Raw genomic sequence first — 7,365 nt, 5'->3', positions numbered from 1 at the left:
AACCCAAAAGGACTACTAGTATAAAAATGACAGTAATTAATATAGAGCTAATTGAGCATAGGAGGATACAGAAAATGTCAATATTTCTGTCTTCTGATTAAGAATCAATTAACTATTTATTTTTAAGGCAGAGTTTCGTTATATAGCCTCGGGTGGCCTAGAACTCACCATGTGGACCAGGCTGGCTTGGTACTTACAGATATACAACTACCTCTGCCTCTGGAATATTGGGATTAAAGATGTATATCTGCATATCTCAGGTTTGCCCCCCCCCTACTGTTATTTCACACTGTAGTTTAGAATCACCTACGCAGCCCAGTCCATCCTCAAATACACAGAAATTCTCTGCTTCAGCCTTCTGAGTGCTGGAATTCAGGGTAAGAATCACCATGATCTGCTAAGAAATCATTTTAATTTTATTAAAATTTTGTAGCTTATATTATTCTTAAGATACACAGTGCTTGATCTAAAAAAATGCTAACATATACAACAGACCGATTAACCTGGTTATTGTATTTAATATAAGAAATGCTGACATTTGTCTCATGATGTACTAAAAACATTTTTTTACCAGCTGTTTTCTTTTCACATAATAATTTCCCTCAAGTTGTATTCTATTCAGGCATTAAGACAAATTTTCCCTGTTTTTTTTTTTTTTCTTTTATGGGGGTGGGGGATGCTGGGGAATCAAAACCACAGCCTTGCCTATATTAGGGAAACATCCTCATTGGGAGACACATCCTTAGCCTCATAGTGAACGCAATCAACTCTGCCATTCCAAGCCTGTACCATCCTGACTCATGGTGTCCATTGGTGTAATGAAACTATGGGAACTCCTATAAGACTCATAACCTAAGTGTTGTAACCTTGTCTAAAATCTGTCTACAGAACAAAACCAGGAACCAGTTGTGCTTATTAATTTTATGTATCAACTTAACTGCATTGTGGTCTTCAGATACTTAGTCAAACATCATACTAGATGCTCCTGCTTGGGTGGCTTTTGGATGGGACACATTTAAATTGGTGGATCTTTAGTAAACAGTAAGTGTATAGACATTATGTAGACAACAGCAGATGTGAACATCAAGGGGGATTCTCAGCAACTTTCTTTGCACTGAAATAAAACCACTGGTTGAATCTATAGCCTGCCAGCATCCTTCATTAGAATTTGGATTTGACAAATCTTGTTTAAAATATTATTGAATGACAGTGTTAAAGCCATGGTGAGGAATGGAGTGAGGAACAGTATCAGGTTAATGGGGCTAGTGGACAGAGTGTGGGGCTAGTAGACAGTGTGGGGATCATAGGTAAACACCACAGTCAAGGTATTTCTCACTAAACTGGTTTCATATGCATCTTCATGGTGACAAGCCAGGGAGAGCCAAATTTGTGCACAGGAGAGTGGGAGATAAGGAACTCTATACGATATTGATATTGAGGTGATCAGTTTTAGGACATCCACATTCTCTTGATGAAGTGACTTTGTAGACTTCTTTACTGGAAATGAATTTTGCAAAGAAACACAGAAATGAGCCAGGAAAATAGTTTTAGGAGTTTGGTTACTGTGTGACCAAAGAATCTTTGCCAACCTCCACAACCATGTGAGCTAGTTCCTTAAAACAAAAGTCTTTCTGGGTATGTGCACACTTCATTGTTCTGTTTCTCTAGAAAACTCTAACCAAATCACTATTATTTTAAATAATTCAGCTCCTTAAAATTACACACAGAGAGTAGCCATGTCAACAGCATCTGTGATAATCACGAAGCAAGATCAGAAGTTCAAGGTATTCTTTGGACACGTTGCCAGTTCAAGACCAGCCTAGGACACAGGAGGCTTTCAAAAAAACCACAAGCCAAACCAGAACAAAGCTAAAAGTCAAAGCAAATAAAACTTAAACTCCAAAAACAAAAACTCTAAACTACCCAACCAAACAAATAAAACACAAAAAGTTTACACGTTTCCTTTGGGAAGTGGGTGAGTCAACACCAAGTCCTTAGATTATCCAGTTAATAGGATTAAAATACCTTCATTTCTCTGAGTAATAAAGTAAAAAACTGAAAAATTTATATTTACACAGTTTGGAAAATGAATGCCATCTGACAATAAAGTCGCAGAACCCGCCTGAGAAGGGCCTCGATGCATCATCAAAGTCACCGTGAATCTGAGGCAGGTGCTGGGCCCTTCCTTTCTCAAGTTTCTACAGAAGGCGGAGGATGTCAAAACAGAAATTCCATTGCCTGGGTTGCTGGCTATCTTGGATGGCTACAGGCCTGCGTTTGGGCAGCGGACAGAACAATTATTACATTATTTGGGCGCCACCGTGCGTCCACATGTGGTACTGCAACTACCGGCTGATTTCCGTCAGCTGAGTCTTAAGTCTTGGGTGCAACCGTGAAGGTGCAGCGCGGGGCCACGAGACCCCGTGACGGGCTGGGAAACGAGCAATTCCCATACGCAAGCTCTTGGAGGTTTTCCAGATCAGATTTGCAGTCTGAGAGATTCCGTTTCCTGTGGAGAAGCAGCGTTGTGTTCATATAGGCACCAAGAGTGGCTGTTGGTTCTTTTATTTATCTGTGTTTTTACATAACGGCAATAAAAAAAAGTCACATTTTATTAGAAAGTAAACACTATTATCATACCTTTAAGTATATCTAACACGCTCCCCTTCTTGTGAAGTGGCCGGTTAGCTCAGTAGGTTAGAGCGTGGTGCTAATAACGCCAAGGTCGCGGGTTCGATCCCCGTACGGGCCAGAAGGAGCTTTTTGTCTTTTCAGTTGTTGCTTTCAGCCAAACCACAAACTATATTAATCTTGAGATGCTCATTCCGTAAATCTTGACATATCAGAACTATCCCTCTCTATATCTTAAAATCCAGTCCAGAATATCTTATATAGGGACTCTTGGTTAGGCTTTGTGGTAATTACTGATACATAATATCAGTAACTCTCAGGGCTCCAAGGCTCTCAGGGAACCTCAAAAAACAAAACTCTAGACAAAAACCACAATACAGCTGTATTTATTTTTATTTTCAAACACGAAAGATCTGATGTGATTTCATAAGAATGAGGACAATAGGTGTGGATGGAGATGCATGGTCCTCAAGTCTGGGGAGTGACGCCAGGGAGATCAGAATCCAGGAAGAATGATGACACTAAGAGACCTAGTTTTTCTGAGACACACAAAATAATAAAGACAACCCGGATTCCTCGGGATTCTTAAGGCACAGGGTATTAAGCATCAGCGTAACTAATTCCTTGCTCTCAAAATGAGTCCTACTCCAAACCAAATGGCATGACTTATTAATTTTTATTAGGCATTGGTAGTCAAAGTCATCATTTGACCGAGAATGCTTGTTGGCACAGGCTAAGGATTGCAGCCTGAATTTCCAGGACAGAGCTTGAAATACCACTTTGCTACAAAACAATTCTCGTACTCAACCATTCAAACTATCAGCAAAATCTTCCCCGTTTACTAACTCTTCATTTTCCCCTTTGTCTCACGCTCTGTGTCTGAGGAATTTGCCCTATGGCAGCAGAGCTCAACTCAGAGACTCTCCAAGATGAGAACTCAATACAGAGTGTGGCCAACTGTATGTGCGCTGAAGCATTCTCTATACATTTAGAGAGGGTGAATTATTCAAAGTACGAAAACAAAACCAGCACTAAAGGCCCTGCTGGGACTCGAACCCAGGATCTCCTGTTTACTAGACAGGCGCTTTGACCCGCTAAGCCACAAGGCCTCCTCTGACATTAAGTCCAATTCTATGGTATATTTAAAGCTTATTTGAAATACAGCCTTTCCCCATGTTTACCTAACTTTGCACACTAAAGAAAAGCCCACGTATTGTTTCCAACTTTATATAAAAAGATAAATTCCAGCATTTAAGAAATATTTTCTAAAATGTAAGGTTTAAAATTGATTTCAAAAAACAAACAAGGCTGAATATTTTATTTCATGGCTTTTTGCGCCCCCTAGCGAAAATATCCAGTATATTTTAACAATTTCTCCATTTTCTTTTGTTCACGAGAGTTGTTCTCCATTCGGTTTCAGTTCGTCTTTTCCAGGTATTGGAGGTAAAACAATGAACAAAACACCAAAAATATATTTCACTATAGTGTCTTCATTTTACTAGGAGATTAAAAGGCAAGTTTTAAAAAGCTAGCTACTCAGGCCAGTCAAACAAATAAAGCAAAACCCTTAAACAAACAGGAGATATCAGAAATGATCTTTTGCTGGTCTGCCAACTTACTGTACCTGAGAAAACTCATCATGTTCCATTCCCTCTCCTCACTTGCTTGTCCTTCCTTCCTTCCTTCCTACTTTCCTTCCTTCCTTCCTTCCTTTCTTCCTTCCTTCCTTTCTTTCTTTCTCTCTGTCTCTCTCTGTGTCTCTTTCTGCCTCTCTGTCTCTGTCTCTGTCTCTATCTCTCTTTCTTTCTTTCCTTTCGAGATAGGGTCTTGATGTGTAGCCTTGACTAGCCTGGAACTTGCTATGTAGACCAGGCTGGCCTCAAATTCAGAGATCTGGGACTAAAGTACTGGGATTAAATGTGTGGGCCACTTTAACCAGCTCTCCTACTTTAATCTGCCAGAAGAAAGCAGATTGATGAGGACTTTGGTAGACAGTGTTCTCCCACTTGCTCTGTTCTGGCATTTGCCCGGTCCCTAGATGTACTGCAGCCTTTCAAAGACATCCTGGTCATTGTGCTGATGTTGGAAGCTCTGTGCACCTCCCACAGTCTTGTTTGATGCTTTGCCATGATGATAAGGCAGGACTAATTCTCTGTTGTGTGGATTATAAACTGAATGGAGGATGTGGAGAAATAGAGAAGTGAGGTGCAATGTGACCACCCCTTCAGAATGACCAATCAGAGTGTCTAACCGGGACACTGTGGAGGGCATCAGAGCAGACACAGACCTCTCATTGCAGGTTGTCAGCTGACATGGATGTCTAGTTGATGTGTATAGAGAGATGGAGGCAAACTTAATAGAAAGGCAGCTTAGCACAGAAGTCCAGCCCCATCAATGTGTTCCTTCCTGTGACAAGCTGGATGGGATCTCCTTTGTCCCCACATCCTGCTGCCATCTTCCCCCGCCCCCTTCTTTCTTTTCTTCTTATTTTCGAGACAGGGTTTCTCTGTGTAACAGCTGCTGACTCTCTTGGAAGTTGATTTGTAGACCAGGATGTCCTGGAACTCACAGAGATCCACTTGCCTCTGCCTCTTGAGTTCTGGGATCAACCAGAGTATGGTGATTTTTTTTTTTTAAATTTTAAGAACCACTGGCAGTCCCTTGTGTGCACCTAAATCATTTCTAATAGCATCATAAAGTCACCTGCCTCCCCATGGGTGCTCACCATACCCTGCTCATTGTCTGTTGGGGAGGGGGAGGGACACTAAAGCTTGTTCTCACTGTCTCCTAGCTCCCTCCGTGCTCCTATGCAGGTATCTTACTGTGATAACTAGAAACAGGTTGGCTGACTTACCCAGTTTGTTTTTAAAGGGCTTCATTCCCACCAGGACTTTGTACTGTTTATTCCTGTCAACTCTTAAATCCAGCCATCTACTTTGAAATGTTTAGGGTGATGTGTATAGTGACAAATAGTGCATAGACTGAAAAAGCTCATTCATAAAAACCTATTTTTATTTATTTATTTAAAGATATATTTAAAAGGATTTTGGTCGTCTACTTAAACGTTAGACACTAGAGTTGGATTTCCTTTTTGTAGTGCTGGGGACTGGACTCAGGGTCTCATGCATGCAAGGCAAACATTCTGTCAACTGGACCATGCTCCCAGTCATTTGCCTTATGTTTCAGGGCTTTATTGCTGTGAAGAGATACTACGACCCTGGCAACTCTTATAAAGTAAAATACTTAATTGGGGTTGAGTCCATTATCATTGTGGCAGGAAGCATGGCAGCACGCAGGCCAATCTGATGCTGGAGAAGGAGCTGAAAATTCTACATTTGGATCCCAAGGGAGCAGAAGGACACTGCCATACTGGGCCTATCTTGAGCATAAGAGACCTCAAAGCTTGCCCCCAGTGACACACTTCCTCCAACAAAGCCACATCTCCCAACAGTGCCACTCCCTATGGGTCAAGCATTCAAAACCACAAGTCTATGGGGGTCATTCCTATTCAAGCCACTACAGCTTGCCTCTTACACATGAAGTTTTCTTATTGTTTGTCTATGTTCTTTGTGAGGCTGACATTTTTTTTTTTTCATGATGAGGAACAGGAGGTACGTTTCCATGTTATAGTCTAGTGACTGTGGATTTCACATTTGTGTGCTTGCTACTACTCTGCTGACTTTTGTTAACAATGAACTGAGCATCAGATCCTTGGCTTTGTGATGATCAAATTCATTTTTTTCTTCCTCTTAGTTGTACCTTTGAAGTTATTGTAGCAGTGTATAGGTTTCTCCATCCTGTATCAGGGACCGGACACCATCATTGGTTTCTACTCTCTTCCCTGAAAAGTCCCCAGGAAAGCACTCAAACCTGTTCTAGAAACTCAGGATCCAAACGCCCAGCTAACCGCACGTTCTTGATTCTTGTTAAACTTCTTACTTGTTTCCCATGTAACTGCCAAGTAGGATGTAGTTTTTCTTGTTGTCTTTAAAATTCTTTGGACTATGCATTCAGGGCTGCTCTGTGGAAGATTTTTTCTCCAGGCAGTTGCTGGCTGGCTTCATACAGACTCTCAATTTGAACTTTGGTCATTCTGAGTGGTCTCTGAGTTTTTAATGTCATAACTCCATATAAAAGGACTGTTGTTTTTTATATTGTGAGGTTAAAGAAATGTTATCTTGAAAAAAGAATATCTAGGTTTTAATTTTTAAGATATTGAGTCATATAGATAAATGCCTTAGGTTCTTTTTATATTAAAAAGAAAACCAACACCATAGATAGGTTTTTCTCTTTTTTTATTCAGTATTGGGGATTGCAGCCAGGGCCTCATTCTTGCTAGGTAAGTTTTTAGAACAATAAATGGTAAAATACTAATGAGATCCACCCTGGGGCAGCTGACATACTCACACTTATAGTGATATACTCACATCTATAGTGACATGCTCACATCCATAGTGACACACTCACACTCATAGTGACACACTCACATCCATAGTGACACACTCATAGTGACATACATCCATAATGACACACTCACTCATAGTGACACACTCACACTCATAGTGACACACTCACACTCATAGTGACACACTCACATCCATAGTGACATACTCACACTCATAGTGACACACTGACACTCCTAGTGACATACTCACTATAGTCACTATAGTGACTTTTTAGAGACCTAAGGTCTATTAGGTAACAGTTATCTTTTTACAGTCATACTTTTAAATG

The 7,365-nt window shown here is 40.6% G+C and overlaps 2 non-coding genes across 2 annotated transcripts; one reads left to right on the top strand and one right to left on the bottom strand.

The window, feature by feature from the left end:
• The first annotated feature begins 2,678 nt into the window (after window positions 1–2,678).
• Trnai-aau9 (transfer RNA isoleucine (anticodon AAU) 9) lies at window positions 2,679–2,752 on the top strand. Its single transcript has one exon. It is a non-coding gene; the product is annotated as a tRNA-Ile (tRNA).
• Window positions 2,753–3,666: 914 nt separating this feature from the next.
• On the bottom strand, window positions 3,667–3,740 carry Trnat-agu6 (transfer RNA threonine (anticodon AGU) 6). The gene has a single exon. It is a non-coding gene; the product is annotated as a tRNA-Thr (tRNA).
• Window positions 3,741–7,365: the final 3,625 nt, after the last annotated feature.

This window comes from Rattus norvegicus, chromosome 17 (genome assembly GCF_036323735.1).
Source record: "Rattus norvegicus strain BN/NHsdMcwi chromosome 17, GRCr8, whole genome shotgun sequence".
Classification (NCBI taxonomy): Eukaryota; Metazoa; Chordata; class Mammalia; order Rodentia; family Muridae; genus Rattus; species Rattus norvegicus.
Note: the sequence above shows the minus strand (reverse complement) of the source record. Positions and strands in the feature narration are given on the sequence as shown.